Below are 19,830 nucleotides of genomic sequence, written 5' to 3'. Positions count from 1 at the left end.
ACATTCATTACAAATACATACTTGGATATAAAAAATAGTTCAAAATGGTGAACATATAAATCTCTTGTTTTTTTATTAAAGTCTATTTTTTACCCTAGAAGTATATTCGCGGACCTTTAAACCATGAGCCTTCCTTGTGTGGGTTAAAAAGTCACATAATAACAACCCCTCATATAGTCTTACATATAAAACAAATACAATGATAAAACAAAGCAATAATAGTATTGAAATACAATAAATAAATACGATTTATCTATTTTTGAAGAAAATGTATGTATATTGAAATGCACGATGTCTAATTTTACCGTCGATGAAAAGCGTAGACAGACAACTGTGTAAATAAACGAAGGAAAATGTGCGATTCTCAAATGTAATTGAAATTACTTAAAATACAATGTGTCGTAAGTCATGAGCAGATGAACTCGTGTAATAAAATATCTCGTTTTAATGAAACACACGGAAAGTCACTATAATTGTAAAATACTACAAAGCGTATTGCGGACTTGGCACAACACACAATATGTCAATGATTATTGTTCGTTCTCAGATAACGGTACGTTTCAGTAAAAATGATAATAATCATCGTCAAAAATGTGCCCGGCCGGCACAACTCTAACGATACAAACGACGAAGCCTTGTTTAAATTCATAAATCAATACAAAATGTAATATTTTGGCAACAAATCCGTTTGATTTCGCATCGGTGTACAACATTGCGAGAAACCCTGGATGAAATCCAAAGCTTTTCATTGATCGTCCGCGTTTTTACGTCACGGGACTAATTTTCGATAGGTGAAACATTCTATTAACATTCGTAACTGCCTATTAAATAACAAAGCATTCATAACAAACGTTCAAGAAAGCGAGTGATCGGTAATCTGCATCGAATTTTACCGATTGAATGACAATACACGTCTTTGACCCGAGATAGCCTTTGATCTGCATTGATTGACCTTCATCGTCGGATCGTAACGAATATATCAATAACAAAAATGAATAGACCGCAAACATTGTAATAAAAATACGTTTTTAAAACCAGCTCAGGTATGCTTAGCAAAAAAATAAAAAGCGCCCGTGGGCTGATTTATAATTTGAACACATAAAAGGGAAAAAGGGAAGAGTCAATACGATTCCCGGAGAACTTTGTTAGAATAGTCTTGAATTTTTGATGGGCTGTGTGTGTAAGTCGAGCAAGTACGCCAACAAATTTTACTAAATAATGTTAGTTTCGCCTAGCCGGACCGATAAACTCCATTAGCAAATAAAATACACGAATCTTCCAACGTTTGATGTCAAATTTACTTACTTACCGACCACTAATTGAATAGTTGACTTCCGCCTACACATCTCTCGGTACGAAACTACTTATGCAGATAGCATTACACTGTGTAAACTTTTGCTGTGTATTGTTTAGCGAGCGTTTTGGAAACACAGGCGAGAGCTGAAAATAAAATTAGGAAATTCACTAGTGTTACGATGCGATGGGTCGCAGTTTGCATACACGTAATTTGATTTTCAAACTATTTATATGCGACCTCATAGTTATTTAGTGCCGGTTATTTTTACTTCCCGATAACGGTGCCAAAACGTTTGCTGACTATTTGGAACGGAGAAAAATTTAACAAACGAAACTTGCACCGCTACTTTTAAAATAATAATATAAGATCAATTTGATCACATCCCATATCATAGTATACACTTTTACTACTATAAGTAAATACGAATCAAACTATTTTAGCGTGGACGTGTAGAGGGGTTTTCTAGATCGGAGTGAAAAACGCAGCGAATAGTGGTAGGTAATTTATCGTTCCTGATCCGTCAACGAGCCAGCTCCGAATGAATCAAGGACCAAATCCGCCGAAATTTTTTTACACAACGTGTACTCTCAGCACAGAGACCTTATTGGTCGCTGTTTATTCATACGGTGAGACTTTTTTAGCGGGAACGCCAGATCAGGTGATCAGCGCTAGTAAACCGGTGGTCGACGAGCACCGATCACTTAATCTCTATGTTACAGTATTTATACAACTGCAAAACAATCGAAAGCAACATTATCTCGATCGATTATACAAATGAATTTCTTAAAAATGCTTGCGATTTTCTAATCGTGCCATCATCGATCATCTTGATAAATAAAAAGTGACAAACACGGATGAACGACACATGAAAGAATAGCTAATAATTACACCAACATGAAAATGACTACATTGTCCGCGTTAATCACGTTCAAAAAACACCTTTTATTTGCATTTTTTAGGACGTTGAAGAAAAAATGGACAAAAAATTGCATAATTACATAAAAAAAACAAATATAGATAATCGAAGGCGAATCGGTTCACCGGTTGGCTACGAATGATTCGAGGCCAAAGACAGTGCGGTTGAGCACAGGTGCTGGTTGATGGAGAAAAAAATCTATCTAAATGAGTCGTCTGCACTGTGGCATATCACGACTTCTCCAACGAAAAGAAGACAAGTACAAGGATGTCGATACCTTGAGAAATTCGCTAATAATTTCAGCAATCACTCATCGAAAAAAACGTCTTCAATCTAGGAAGTTTATCATATCATCTATATATATATATGTATATAAAATTGAATGTCAGTCTGTCTTATAGGCTCTTAAACCATTTAACGATGAAATTTTCAGGATTTGTCGTATGCATGTCCGGAAAGATTACTGTGAAAAAAATCACCCAAGCACGGGAACGGAATCGGGAAAAACGGGAATGAGTGTCTTTGCAACGCAATAATTTCAAATGTTTTCGCGTCGCGACCTGCGTTGTTGGGTAAAATAAACAAACAATTGAATTATTTCAAATATGTTTGCTTTTTTTTTGATTTTCCGGCAAATAGTAACGGGAACGGGAACAAAAACGAAAACGGGAACTGCATGCGTTATTGTGGCATTGCAACGCATGCCGGGTTCAGCTGGCATATAATATTTTAGAGCACTTAAGAATGTCTACATGCCTACGCAACGACTTGAAAAATCAGTATGCAAGACTGGAAGTATGCTATTTAACCTTGTATTGTATTAATCATCCAATTAAATTATAATTAAATAATGAACGAGGCGATACCCACATAATAAAATCGATGAAACTTAACGTTCGGCGATGAACTGGATGTGAAGCCAGGATCACGCAAAAACAACACGAATTAATATTCATATTTGCCTAAAACTTGGTATGTTTATATTTACTTATCGACATTAACCCAATAAGAACCGAAACTACGAGGAAAACATTATGCTAAATATTTCACGGTTGAGGAAATACTCTTTTTTTTTTGCTATCCTGATACTCACACAATATTCATATCTAGAAAAATAATTTAGTTACAAATTTTAGAATAGAGTAATAAGTGCCCGGGCGCAGCATTTGTTTGCCTCTTTCCTTCCGACATTTACCGCTCAAAATACTAAAGCGTTATATTTAGTCATGTGTCTATCAGTGGCGTGCCTAGGATATCTTCCTGTATTTGTTGCACAGCCTTTCTTACGTGTGCGCGAGCAGGATACAAGGGGACTCGTTATGACGTTACATAGTCCCCTTGTATCATACTCGCGCACACATAGTGAGGCTATGCGATAAAAACAGGGAGATTTCCACGACACGCCACTGGTATTTACATATATAAGAACTTTTAAAGTAGCTCATTTAAAAATTCATACGAGTCGTACAAGAAAAACTCCGAAAATTTCGAGACTGCATGAGAATTTGTCAGTACACCGCGATATCCCTTGACATGTTGACTTTTGCACTGATCGATGTAGGCTGTTCGAGTACGTTTGACCACAAATACAGTAAGTACTATATACTATGCAATCAAGTAACCGATTTAGTTCGAAAACTGAACGATACGAGTACATACACATACGATTCGAACGGAAATGAAGCACGCCCGCTCTCGGCCAGATCGCACGAGAAAATAGTCATTCAAATGAGATGCTTCCCTCACTAGTTCCGTCTATTTCGGTACCTATGGAACAGTTAGTTAGCATTTCGTTTTTATCTGGCGCGCGTGTTTATGCTTTGGCTTGGAGGCCCTGCGTTGTTTGGCAACAAGCGATTAACCCTAAACACGAACTACTTACTGGTACGAAATCCCTGTCCGAAGTATCAATACTCAAAAATAACTACTATTTAAGTGAAATATAACACAACCATAACTGGTAAAAAAAGAACGCAATCAATTGATACCCTAGTGAGTATAAAAAATAATAAAAGGAATAATCCACTCACAATCGCTGCACCCATTTGGTTGTCTTGAACCGGAATGGCAGTCAGATAGTGAACGAAACGTGTGCAGGAAGAATAATGGACTTGGAAGAGACGAACGTGTGTATACGTTCGCAGTTTGCCTTGAAAAATCGCATAGGTATTAAATCCACTTGTAAATCTTTTGTTTTATCGCGCCAAGCGATTAAATTATGACCCCATGAAAAACCATGAGAAACTTTACAACACGATAAAAATTTTAATATGCATTAACAATACACATTTATTTGATCAAGTTCTATCTTACATATATTATACGTATTAAAGTCCGTTTATGTTATCTTGCACTGCGCGACAACAGATCGGCACAGCACTGCAAGGAAAAGACTAGTTCTGTTCATACTTCATATTTATACTTATACTTCATACTTCATACTTGTTCATACTTATACACTATACAGCACCGCTCGTTTACGACACGTTCATGTTTATTTTGGACTAATGGAAGAAAAAAATGACTTACATATAAGTGTATTACAGAGCGCAACGACACTATTACAGTGGCTAACATTCGTATACGCCTTCCAAGTTGAATAGTAATATAGATTACGAAGCAATTAGGGACTGCAGTCATATTGTACACTACAAGCTAGTACAGACTATTATTGTATTAGTTCTGACATGGCTTCATGCATACATAACACATTAGCGGATTTAGTGCGAAATATAAAAATGTTAACTTGATTCCAAGTGGATTCATATACGAAATTTAAATGTAATACATTATGAGCTCTCACTTCTCACTATAATGATTATAATATTTAAATGCATAACTACCTGCTTTGAATGATTTGTTGCCACACATATATTAGACTGCTACGACGAATTGATTGCTTGTTTGTTTCGAATGAAAAAAAAGCTTCAATATGTTATTTATTATTCTATGAGTAATTCAATTAATGAGCCTTATATTGCTCCGCAAAGTGATCAATTCCGGTCACACATATATACGGTCATACAAACATATATATATATACATACATAGGTAGATATTATATATATTTATATGTAGATAAAACAAATATCTTAATTTTATTTTCATCAATGCATCGAGAGGATGTGCAAATAGATCTGTCATGAAACGAAAGCTATTCCGACTCGATCAATATTTGATAGAAAAAAGCATATAGATTCGGATATCCACTAGGAATCGACGTCTACACAAAGTATGTATGTATTTATATAACAATACGCATCTCATTTTTCTTTAATCCCGTCCCGTCTGAGCTTTTGAGATCTTTGAGGCTTTTTACGTCGCTTAAATTGACCCAATTTGGCGATTTCCTCGGGAGTAATTTATGTAATCTCCATTGTCGTGGCACACTCTGGGCGTGCCGACCTAATTTCCATCGCATATAAATTCCGTTCATCTCTACTTCTACCTACCTCTTCCCACCCACAGCATCTATGTAGAAAATGGCAGCGCGCGATTATTATTAACCCGTTTCGAGGATCTGTTGTCAGTTACGACGATATTTCCGACAGTTTTCCCGGGTCTTTCCTGTGTATATAAACATGTCAAAGTTAAAAAAAATATATATACAAGCTTTTTTACGCATTGACAACGTACACGTACCAGTCTATTGAATTGTCTATTTTGACAAACTTTTTTCAACATTGGGAAATGCTTAAATAAGTCTACCTATTGTAAAATAAGTACATGTCTTCCTTCAAATAAATGTATGTATAATATTAAATCAATCAGTGGGCAGCGAAGTAGGCGTTATAAGAAAAGATCGATTAATATTTTATTATTCCAACATACATACCTGTATTTATTGCTTCAACCTTCTGAAAGATGTATGGTATCTTAAAACTAATGTTGTTTTTTTTTTCATGCAGATAATATATTACGGCAGTGATATTTTATTTTTATCGTATAAAATTGAGAAAAAACAATTACGGCATGATTCAGTCAATAAATAGGTTTTGTCGCAATTAATTTAACATTAAAATTAGTCATATGAAATAAGAATGTGTTTTAAAAAGACAAAAATCTGAAAACAAAATGTGTTTTTTTTTTCATTCACAATGATAATGATTCATGTGCGTATCAATTCCCTAATAATAAAGAAAATGCGATTATATTTCATTCTCAAAGCCCTCCCTAACCTGAATGGCTACATCACTTCGGTCCAACAATCATACTCTCCAGCAGATTAGGAAAAATACGTATTCCTTGCAACGAGCAAAAGGGAAATTCGAGCAGGCCGAATTATTATTTATCGGGCAATTTGCAAAATCAGTGGGTAGCTGCCGAGGGACAGTAACGCCAACTATCGCAAAGCAGTGCGAAAATCGAAGGTCGTGCTCATGGCGAAACAGGCGGCATGCGAGATTTCCAAACAACCGACAAAGAGCGTCACAGCAGAATGACGCAATGGACAACACCGCTAAAGTACCTTAAAAAAGTGTCTAAAGTGGCAGTAAGTGGGGGGGGTGGGTGGGTGGGGGGGAGTTGTCGAAACTTTTGCTTGCGCGGCGTAAACCTGACCTAGCTGGCCCACTCGGCCGGCTAACTAACCCACTTTCACGCCAACACACCGCTCAACTTTCTTCGGATCGAATTCGCAGAACTGACCAAGCCTGGTGCTGTGACCCGGATCCCTTGGAAAAACTCGAAAGTTTCCCTAAAGGGCAGAGGGAAGGATTCGGAAGTCTCAAAAAAATTTGATGCACCAAAAGTTTCAGTCTCGCCTCGAAGCAACGCGACTCGGCGTTGAACTCCGATCTGAACATTCGGTCTCGGATCGGAGTCGAATGTTTTGCGTACTTTTTGAGTTACACACATTCGTAAATAAGTGCAATGGGGAGTTAATGAATATGTATGTACCAGTGGCGTATCGTAGATATCTCCCTATTTTTGACGCACAGCCTCACTTACGTGTGCGCAAACAGGATAGAAGGGGACACGATATTACGTCATCTAGTCCTGTTGTATAATACTCGCGCACACATAAGTGAGGCTGTGCGATAAAAAACGGGCATTTTCATGCCACGTCACTGATATGTATTTATGTAAATAATTAATAACATATAAAATCTATACAGTGACAATCAATTAACACGAAAACGCTTAACATGAAAAAATACCGTTTAGTGCGATGAAAAGATTTCACAATTCAATGACAAAAATAAAAAATGTACAATATATCGGAAACACCAAATTATTCACGGTTTATGATTCTATTGACATTTTTAGTTTATTTTTCACGTCAGTGACACTTCTAAAATGAAAATTTTTAAAATGATAAACATTCTTAAATCTCCACTAACTTAGAAATATGGTAGAAATATAATGTCATAAGCAAAGCGCTGTCTGCATCTGCATAGTATAATTTTGATATATGGATGCGGAACTTCGACCCCGAATACTAAAATATTACAAACAGTCCAACGCACTCAATAAAATATGGAGCGTTGTACGTATGTTTGCTATAGCTAGAATGGACAGAAAGTGAATTATGTCATGTATATGGGTGATAGGTATAATGAGAGTGGATGACATAGTAAAGCAGATGAAGAGATCGAAATAGTTATATAACTAGAATAATGGACGACAGGTGGACAAGAGAGGAAATCGAATGTTACCCAAGATAGTTTAAAAGAATGACTTCATCTCACTGATGGGTGGACACAATAAGAAAAACATGTGGAATTACATAGATGGATGGGTGTCGCAAAGAATGGAAACGTGTTGGACGGGTCTTCATCCAGTAGTGGACGGTGAAAGGCTGCAAATGATAATGATTGTATATACAAATATGTATGTATGTATGTATATGCATGTGGAATACGGAAAGCTAAAACTGCAACTTAAATCGGCTCTAGTAAGAAATGCACATACATATCAATAATACATAGTATAATCTCACTATAGAAGGGTAATTTACAGAGTATGAAAGAAAATATATAGCATTGAAAATTGTTTGCTTACCTGAAAATACGTTAATCCATCACGACAATATGCAAGACACTGCAAACTTTGTTTTATCAACTAACTAGCACAGTCGAAATTCACCACAATTTAGTAAATCAATAATCACTAGAAGCTTTCTTCCGATTTGTATAAAACATCCACAAATTGTAAATCACAGTTTTATACAAAATTCACAACAATAAAAGTTAAAATTTCTATTTAAATCGCGATATCCTTAAATATTCTTACAAACGTTCTACAACAATAATGCACAGTTAGCGAGTTGTGATAGTTTCACTCACGTTTCCAAAAAAGTTTTCCTCAAAACCACAAACATTTGAATTGACGAGACTTCAACTTCTTATGCTGAGTAGCGTGACCTAAAAAAATAAAGAGATATTGTTATTTTTCCACTAATAATGTAGTAGGTATATATGTATATACATAGGTGTGCAAAAGCAATGTGACTAAATGCTACAAATTTCCAATACCGAGATTGTATACATACACATTACTTATAATCAAAATAATCAAAAATTTGTTTAAAAAAAATTCAATTTACATAATTTTCTTTTCTAATAATTAATCACGTAAGGAAAAAAACGACAAGTAAATCCATATACATATGTATGTATGTATGTACATCCACGCTCTTTTGTGACAAAGTCAACCTGCAAAAAAAAGGATATAAAAGCAGGTAGGAATTGTAGGAGAGACACAATGCCAATTTTGAACACCAGCAGTGGCATACAGATCATCAATAGAAAAGAAAACATTACGAGCATCGTAATTGCATTGTTACTGCTCAAACCAAATTCTATAAGGATTCTTTTGTATTCCTGGCACGCAGAAGGTTCTGAAACGTTTGTATAGGAAACAATAACGAAACATCCTTACGCAATTTTATTATTTATGACACTGAAAAGAAAATAACGTTTGAAAGGAAAGAAAAAGCAAACCATAAATAAATAATATTAATAGAAATTATCCATATACATATAATATAATACTATGTATGTACATACATACGTCAAGCTAAGCCGACGAATATGCACCCTTACAATAATGATTAAAACTACAGTGCAATAGATTGGTTCTTTAACACATACAGCACCTACATAATATTTATAAACTACGGAAAATAAATGAATGGAGGAGGGTAAAAGTGAGATAATGAATCAGCTGATGCTATCATACAACACGTAAGTATAAAACTGGATCACATTCAAACAATAGCTCTCCGTGTTTTCCGTAATAAGTAGAGACCCAAACATTATTCACAAGGGAGAAGGTCGATCCTTTCCTCATTTGTTACGTGCAATAATTTGGAACCACGCGTGTCAGAACGAAAGACCCCAACCTGCACTTGAAACATTAAAAACATTAACCATCCAAACAAAAAAAATACGCATCAAAACCCCAGAAAGGGCGCCACGTCTAGCTTACATAAATATATGTAGATATCACCTTTCTAACTATCATAACGCGTATGTTAAACATTTGTATTTTGTTAAACATTTGTAAAATATATTTTTACAAATGTTTAACAAAATAAAAATTCACCCAAATAATCATAATAATATGAATACAGCACTATCAACACCAATTTAACCTACGAAACGTTCGTTAAACAAATCGCAGCTATTTTCCTTAAACTTGCTTCAATACAATTCATTAATCATCCCTAGTCATACTAAATGTAGGTGTTCTTACTAGCATACATTAAGCGAAAGAAGGTCAAAAAATTACATACATATGTATATTTTTAAATAGATTTACTTAGGAAATGAAATAAATATGTAATTGAATATCCAACTTACGAATTCATTAACTAGTAACTGATAAATGTTGGATGAAAGCCATTTTCAACCCACTTGCAAATCTAATCAATCTACCACACCATTCTTTAAATTCATTAGCCTCCCTTGTTCACTTGTAAATATTGCAAAAAAAGCTACGTGTTGCGAAAACTTCAAGTATGTGTGCGCAACTTAGTCAGAACATGTACATATATTACAAAATAATAAATACTTATTATATACATCTCGTTGTAAATAATGTAGAGTTAGCTTACTGTACGTGCGCCAACTTTATGGAAGTTTGTAAAGCGTGACGTGTTCTTTAATTGTTTAACTGTATTGAGTGCGTCCTTGTCGCGCATGCGGCCGAAGATTTAATCGCCAGAACGAGAGAGCGACAGTTGCGCAATGTGAGGAGGCCAAAAGGTGATATAGCGCGCCGTCTCGCTCGCACACCCCCGTCCGCCCCAACGGGTGCAAGCGAGACAACTGCGAAAGATTCTAGCAACCGGTGCATTGTAAATTTACGAACGTGACGCATAAAATGCGATTTAGACCAAAGACACTCCAATAAAAATAACAATAAAAAAATTTAAATTAAACTTCACACATTCGACTCCGTTTTATTGTAAAATTATTTTAATTTCTTAGCAATAATGCCCTACAAAAAGAATGTAAACCGATAAAAAAAATTCAAAATAAATCCTCGCGTGAATAATTTCATATTATCTTTTACGGCGGATTTCGCTCTTGTATGAACAAAAAAAGCTAATAAGACCGCAATTGTAGAGTTGCCAATCTGGAAAGGGTCATCGTATTTAGCGACTGTCTATTCGACCGTTTGGCACACGTCGTTGAAACGTTTGCATTTTTTTGAACATCCCTAAAAATAATCGTCTGCAAATAACGCCGATCCACGACCTTCCTCCAGCTCGTTGCTCGTAAGAAATTCATTATTTCAATAACTAAGAAACATCTTGTAAACTAATTGACGAAGTAAAACTAACAACAACCTTTAAAAAAAAAACATTTGATAAAATTCAAGTGCATCGATAAACAACAAACATTAAATTAACGTGATATAAAAATAATTTAAAATCGAGATGACGAAAAAGATATATGTATAACATAAAAAAAACGAAGAGCGATAAGAAGAAAGCGGACGAGCGGTGTTGCCAGCTGTAGCATCAGGTAGAGGGGCAATATGTATACATATGTATATACCCTGTATGTGGCAACACGCACGACAAGTGTGCTCCAACCAAACACGTTCATCTGTCACTTACAAGAAACTTCCGAGGGGAGAGATAGATATCTCTGCAAATTCTTAGAAATATTTTAAGAGTAGATAGTACATATTTTACTATCCACAATTTCAAATTCAAATTTTAAATGGATCGTTGTGTTTTGTAACTATTTTACAGTTCATACGCCAAATAAAAACAAATGCAAGTAAATCTGAATTAGATTCACCAATTTCTTAAAATTTCCATAGTGTCGAAGAAAAAAAACTCATTAATGAAAAAAAAGTATGGACTAATCAAGTGTTAAAGTTGTTACGGGGACAAGTAGGAGATGGTGTAGAATATTATAGTCACAGATTTTGTCAAATGATTATATTCTTTAATTAGCAGTAAATATAAACAAGACTAATATACAAGTTTGTATTACAAGTTACTAGTCTCGATGTCCTACCACAAGTTACTAGTAAGGCAGTTTAATCACAAGTAACTATGTATGTAGTAATCACAAGTTACTAGTAAGGCAGTTTAATCGCAAGTGAGGTTCAATAGATCTAACATGAGCATTTATACACAAAAGAATGATAAGTTTTAACCAATCACAGAATTTTGGTAAATAACAAAGTGATTAAGATACAGAGCAACATCCATGTGTAAGACAGTTTTAATATTTGATTTATGTATCCTTTGAGAGTATCGAGACATTTTTGAGTAGAAACACAATTTATCATAGAGATAAATAGAGATAATAATATTTTAGGGTTTACACGTATCGTGGGACAAAATGCAGCTATAGCAATAAAGATTATTAAAAGTAATACTTTGTATTTCAACAGGTCATTAACTGTGTCGTCTTATATAGCAATCGTGTTAGAAACTCGCATAAATTATAAAAGATAAGAAGTTAAGTAGATAGAGTTGAACAGAATAGTTGATTGTACAGGATGGAAGCAATAGATATATTGAAAGTCTCATAATTAATGAGGGATAGCTTTAAGAGATACCATCATAAGTAGTTAAAAATGAAACAGATGTTCAAACTTAAGGTTAAAGGGTATTATACATAAGTATATACATAGGTTGTAAGATCCTACCACATAACAAAATGAATCACAGTCAAGTCGCATACAAGGGGAATGTCCGAACGAGAATTTGCATTTAAGTGGACCATCGGCGATTACATTAAAAGAAACACGAAAAATAAAAAAAAGCTAACATCCGTATGATTCGTTGTATTCGTTGCACAGTAAATTGAAAAGATAAAAAGAACACAAGCATATAAGTGAAAATCTCAAAGAAGATTACACGAAGTAATTATTATTGGCGTACAAATTGCAAAAGTCAAAGTACGACTGCGAAAGCAATGATCAAAATCACTGGCTGTCATTAATCGACAAAGCGGTTGAAAGAGGGCAAAGCCCTCTCGAGTTTTTTGCTCCACGATTTCACTATACGAACGAACGTACAATACAGAGAATACGTATTGTTTTTCAGTAAATCGACAAACAAAATCTATGACTTACAGAAAAGCGTTTGTATTTTTTTTTTTACTATACATATCTATTAAACGCCATCAAACGCACATATATGTATGTATGCATATTTTTATAGCTCAATGAATGTATCCCACAATTTATTTATTGTGTGTGTGTAAAAGTCCACCGATTCTTAATACAATAATAATGTCCGACACGTCTATACAATAATAATGAGTAGATGTTTTGTTGTAACCCGCGAAAAACGTTTCAATCCCAACAACAACTGGTTTTAAAACATATTCAAGGATGTCTACACACCAATGCGATAAACGCCTTTTCGACAATCTAATCTATAAGAATATTCTTGTAAGACCGCATTCTAAAGGTTATTTCAGGTCGATGTTATCTTTTTCTTTCCGGCGCGACGAAAAAAATAACAGAAATCGTGGTACACCAATCATTAAATATGCTAATATCCAAATTTTATAATAAAAAACTCAAATGCCCCCTCAAAAATTTTACAACAATATGCATCGAATGCACACCTAAATGAATAGCACATGTCAAACTAAATAAAAGCTTTTAAAATCATACCGAATGCGTTTATGACGAGCAGCCCCCACCACCTTGAAGACGAATTGTTTTCAGTTCATTTCGAGACGACCTTAATTCATTTCACACTTCAGCCTTCGACATGTGCAAATTGGCGCCTTGACTTTTTCATCTGCCCAACCACCGTAAGAAAATATGTACATACGTAAATTTAATCACACCGCGTATAATTAACAAACGAGAAATGTCAATAAAAAAAACGTGAGAAACCGTCGAATTCAAAGTCAATCGACAACAGTTTGAACGACATTTTCTTTAGTTACATGGACACGTAAGAACAAGAGTTCGCGTGCAAAAGCAGACTGAAAATCGGAGACGCGAATCGATACAATACAACACTGTGGTTAGCAACGTTTTGAATAAATTCGCTAAAATGTATGGCAATGACCTGTTTTACCCTAACGTGCTGACAACAATGGCCGATTTGATGAATGGCGCTACCTGCTATCAAAATTACATTTAGTTTCGATCAAAACCATTTACTTACAATTAGATAGTGTGCAATATCAATTAACCATTAAACTCTTGATGGGTTTATTTGTCCATACGCGTATTGTAATATCATATTAATTGAAAACACTAACCACTTCCCTTAATGATAAATGTATTAATAGCAGACACACATGTGTTCCAGCATATCCACTAAGAATCATTGTCAAATTCGTATTTTTCAAGTGGTCAAATTTACATTACGCACATACCTATATACTAACGGTTCAAGTTTAACCGGAAAATTCAAACGTGAATCACAATGATGACACACCACGGCAATAATAAAAAATACGTATAGACTACTAATTCGCGAAAATTAATTGCACACATCAAATACACATGTACGTTCGTCAAATTAAATACATACATAGTTACAAATTCAACATTGTTAAATAACGCCGATGTACTAACCCGCGTACATCGGGTGAGTACTTTTATTATATTCTGCAAATTAAATCTGCATTTACTACCTTGTTTCGTTCACCAAGGTGAACGAAACAAGGTAGTAAATGCAGATTTAATTTGCAGAATATAATAAAAGTCAACAATACAACATGAAAATCACATAAAATCAATTTAATTACAAATGTGTATTCCGCAAAAATCGATAATTCAAATTATAAAATGGGTTTGCATGAAAAGAAATAGTGCTATGAAAGGCTGCACAGCCAAAAAAAAGAAGCGCATATGGAGAAGATTAGTTGAAACGTCGAAACCCCGACCCTTTTTATTACATACCTCCTTTACGTTTCACATGGCTTTCGTGTCAGTGGTCATTTTTATTATCTACATAAGGATGAAGAATTTAAAAATTAAAACAATGAAAAATAAAAATACATTGAAGAAGAAATTACGTTCGAGTAATTCAAATCACTTGATATATTAATGATATCACTATTATTGTGACCCCGTGAAATAACCCAACCTTTAGTTGGCTCAACTTCGAGTATTTTCTAACATAAAAAGATGCAATCACGAAAAGTAATCAAAGTTAAAATTTCACGCACACGGTCAAATCGCTTCAATTGTGTACCCGACTGACCGACCTGCACGCGAATGAGGGACTACAGCGGGATGGCTAAAAAATTGGGAGGAATAGGAGTGGGTCGAAAGTAATCTAGATCTCCGAGTAGTGCCGGGCCTGCGTAATAAATAGGAGTTTATTCGGCGGTCGAAACGACCTGGGTTTAGCCCCCTCGCCAGTGATTAATACGATACCCTTTGAGTTGACCAAAATGACTTTCATACATAAAAATACATATTTTATTCATAATTATAAACTTCACATGACCAATGATTCGCCGATTTTACTTTGCAAAAAATATTGTCAAAACTGGGGTGTTACGGTCGATCGTTACTCCTACCGCACCAAGGAAAAATCTAGTCTCGGTTGCTCTAGCAACGGTAACATGCTAAAAATGTACATATGTAATACCTATATAATAAAACGTGAAGCGAACTAAATTATTCAACAATGTTCCTACAAAAAATTCCAATGCTTACATAGTTACAATATATGTATGTACCTACTTAGCTTTGAAATATGTATGTACATACATAATATTACATACATACTAGCTGAACCCGGCATGCGTTGCAATGCCACAATAACGCATTCAATTCCCGTTCCCGTTCCCGTTTCCGTTCCTGTTTTCGTTCCCGTTTCTCGGTGTGTTGCGATAAGTGAATGTTTCAGTTTAAAATTAATACTTAATAATCAAATTAAATTACAGTAATGATAATTATTAAATTGTTTGTTTATTTTACCCTAACGACGCAGGTGGCGACGCGAAAACATTTGAAATTATTGCGTTGCAATGCCACTCATTCCTGTTTTCCCGTTCCCATTTCTGGGCGATTTTATTTTTACAGAAACCATCGCGGGCATGCACACAATAACTCATGTAAGTTTCATCGCAATCGGTTGAATGGTATAGGAACGCATACGTGACATATAGAGAAACATTGATTTTTATATATATATATATATATATATATATATATATATATATATATATATATATATATATATATATATATATATATATATATATATATATATAGATGTATACCACGTATATTAATTTCCAAGGATGCGACCAGTATATTGCGCTTTGGCTCATCTCTGAACCCCGACCCCTAAACAATAGTGTCAGAAGTGGGATCAACGCGCTAAAAGGGATGGAGCATGCCCGACGTAACCGTACTATATAACCAAAACAAACGTCTACATCCATGCATTTACTCCCTCTCACATGTGCAATTGAAATAAGATATATATGAGTGAATTTGAACTCAGTGATTTCATAGTTACAAAAAACTGATGATTGTATTATTGTATTTTAGTATTATGTTTATTTATGGAAAGAGATAACGTTCTACGGTCACGTTATTGGATACGAAATGTAGCCCCGCACGCACACACACACACACACACACACACACACACACACACACACACACACACACACACACACACACACACACACACACACACACACACACACACACACACACACACACACACACACACACACACACACACACACACACACACACACACACACACGCACACACACAATCGGAAAGATAGTTAATGGTAAAAAAAAAAATAGTTCTGGAACTCGTCAGATGACGATGAAGCAGAGGGTTTTTAAATACCAATACGCCCCATATAACAACATCCGAAGAATTTTATCTCCAGCGTTAGGGCGATAACTGCTTATACACACGTACACGCACACAATGGCGAGGAGCCCTCTGCGAGAGAAGCCCTGTCTCCCCGGCACGGTGCAGAGCTGATCCCCCCGGCAGCGGGTTGATGACCGACCGCTAGGCTAAAAATCCTCAACAAAAAATAAAATAAAATGTAAAAAAGGAGAGAGAGAGATACGTCTCGAGAGCTCAAACGTGAAGTAAAAACCCACGTATCCGCGAGCCGCGATCGTCACTAAACGCGCCGATGGAATCCGTCGAAGCGGACGATGAAGAATCGCAACAATGCTGACCGATTCGCAAACAAACACACCGTTTTGATTGCGAGAACAGCCGCTAGTCGGGCTCTCCTCTTGTTTTGCCTAACGTCGCTCAAACCAGATCTCTATTTATAGGTGAGTTTAGAGTGCAGCCGATCCGAATGGAGGCAAAATAACCGTTTGAGCGGATACTCAATACATTGGAAACGGACAAACTACACATGATCTGTCGTGAAATTGCAACAAGAAGGGCGTAAATTTTCCGATCGAAAACCTATGATGTAACTACATTGTACGTACGTGTGTGTAGTTAGCAACTGTGCACGATTTCATGGGTTCGCGACTACAGTTGCACCTGACCGCGTAAATCAATAACTGCTGTAGCCGGTCTGAGCGGTAGAGCAGGGGGTAGAGAGCGGCTTTAATAGGAAAAATACACGTGAATAATGGCGTTACACGACCCCAGTCTGAAAGATGAATTCACCGACGAGAAATTTTAATAATATACAAGGCGCATGACAAATTTAATCAAAACTTTATATTTTATTCAATACATTATTGATATCGTACATTACCGATAGCATCAACAACAATGTAAACACGTTGACGAATCACGCAAAATATAATTACTGGTAGTACAAGAAAAACACGCCGCTAGATATTTAATATTCAGACGCAGCGCTGTAACAAAGGATCCAAGCCATATAAACATTTTGACTTCCGCAATTTTATGATTTTTTTTTAAATTGCATGCTTTATTGAAATTAACAAAATATTGTCCACTATTGTTCATAAGTCTGTTTTTCACACATGTTTATCAGTGGTGGCCACGCGGGCTCTCTTTGGGCGTGAACCTTTTTTCAACTAATAAAGGACGAATACCAGTCAAGAAACTGAGATTGTTCCCGCATCTTTTGAAAATAAATAACTGCAATGAATACTTATGGTACATTAGTACATGCTATGCCCGTTCATTGAGACTATTTTTGTATGCAATTACTGGTAATTAAATACTTTTTTCTCTAAGCAAGACATTGTTTAGCTGCCATCACGGTGTTCATTTCATTTGAAAATAATATTCTCAATGGAGAAATGAAGGATCGTATCAAAAATAATTACGTTGTTATTGATTTATTTTAACACAATACATAGTACATACTTGTTCATTTATTTTATTGTGGTTTATTTTATTAAAATACATATTATATTTTATAATGAAACTCGTCAACTGAATCTGTAGAAAAAAATAGGCCAATAGGATATTACTAAAAAAATGAGCTACGCCCAAAAACAGTCCGCGTGGCCACCACTAACGTATGTGGTTCGATGACTATTTCACACATGGCGATCTGGCACACGTCACCAAATTCTGGATCACGGAAAATCTGGAATTCAAAAATTCCACTCACCGAAAGTAACACACGCGAATTATCACACTAACGGGAATTCGAGTGCTAGACATCCTGTATTCGCAATTTCCGTGACGATTGACGTGTGAGTGATTGCCATGTGCGAAATAGTCGGTTTACCCATTTATATGTAATAAAAAAACATAAAAGATTGATTGTCAAAACTACGTCTATTTATATTTTGACAGTTTGAAGCTGTGTTAGTTATTATGTAGTTATTTCATTTTAAATGATACACACGTGCGCATAAAAGGGACTCATCGAATTAGACTAAGTTAAACATAAAACGCGTATCAACAGGATATGTGTACATATTTGTGTCCATATATATAAGTATAAGTAGCAAGTACATGTATATTTTCATGTGCGATAATACAGTTAAGTGTTTTAGAAACTTAAGCCAGCGAAAATTTCAAGAGGGTTTATTGTCAATTTGTTGCCAAAAATGGCAACAACAAAAACATGTTATTAAGCATTCATTTCCACTGTACATAAAAGGGTGTATCACAGTCAACTCAAGTATGTAACTTGTAACTTGGTAGCAGAAACCATTTGCAAAAACAAAAAGTCCACTTGTTTCTTATGCATGTGTGCCGTGAATTATTTCTATGATAAGACGAGGGTCTTGGTGTACCCAAAAAAAAAAAAAATGCACGATACATCGAAGGTTAATTATAATTAGTTAAATCGGGCTTAAAAGCATACAGAAAAAAAGACTATATCAAACACGTTCGATCAATTTTATTTATATCGATCATTTTATTAGAAGATCAAACAGACTGTTCGTGATCGCACTTTTTATTAAATTTGAAACGTATCTGCATACAACGGTATTCTCGCTACGGTTGCCATACGGAACAATTTCACACGTTGGAGTTCAACAACTCTTAAATTGTAATTGAAATTAATTTCCACAGTCGAAATTGTATCCTGAGCATTAGTACAACCTACGAGCGCGAGCTAATATGTATGTAAGGAGTCATCGGCTTACCTTGAAATTTTAAGATGAATTGATTCTACAAAATCGTCACAAATAAAACAACGAACCCTCCGAATTTAACAATGAAAAAAACCTCGTAAAAAATGTTTGATTTAGCTCGATAAATGGGATACCTTTATAATTTTTAAGACACACTCCTATGTATACAAATATACACATTATGTATTTATTATATTATACACATTTGTATGCCCGTTTAGTGAAGAGTAGTATGCACATATGTACATACATATCGAATTCATTGTGGAGAAGGGCCACGGTTCGCGGTTCGCCACCTGTAAATAAAACAACCGGTAGGGCTATAAACTCGAGTGGGCAGGTTACTTTTTTTACTTGGTTATGGGGTATTCGACCGCCAGTCAGCTTCGTCGACAAGTCAAAGAATCATCCCTTTCGAGACGCCCAATAAAAACGAGAATGTAATTGATACATGTTAATCCAAATTATGCACCGCACGTCATGTTTATACCAAATAACGTCGAAGATTATTTTATTTTATTATCATATCAGAAATTATCTGCTTTCAAGTGTATGCATGTGAATGGGGGAGGTGAGAACGTGTGGATGGAAGCCATATGTGACGATAAGTGATTTTTTTTTTCATTTCGAGTTACATACTTACTACA

At 35.3% G+C, this 19,830-nt stretch overlaps 1 protein-coding gene across 1 annotated transcript in view; it reads right to left on the bottom strand.

Annotated features, from left to right (window-relative positions):
• LOC143917200 (uncharacterized) overlaps positions 1-19,830 on the bottom strand; it is a 90,805-nt gene that overhangs the window by 60,831 nt on the left and 10,144 nt on the right. The window contains exon 4 of the mRNA XM_077438669.1: positions 8,217-8,578. The gene's annotated coding sequence lies outside the window, so the exon portion shown is untranslated. The remainder of the gene's footprint in view (positions 1-8,216; positions 8,579-19,830) is intronic.

This window comes from Arctopsyche grandis, chromosome 9, assembly GCF_051622035.1.
Source record: "Arctopsyche grandis isolate Sample6627 chromosome 9, ASM5162203v2, whole genome shotgun sequence".
In the NCBI taxonomy this organism is placed as follows: Eukaryota; Metazoa; Arthropoda; class Insecta; order Trichoptera; family Hydropsychidae; genus Arctopsyche; species Arctopsyche grandis.
Note: the sequence above shows the minus strand (reverse complement) of the source record. Positions and strands in the feature narration are given on the sequence as shown.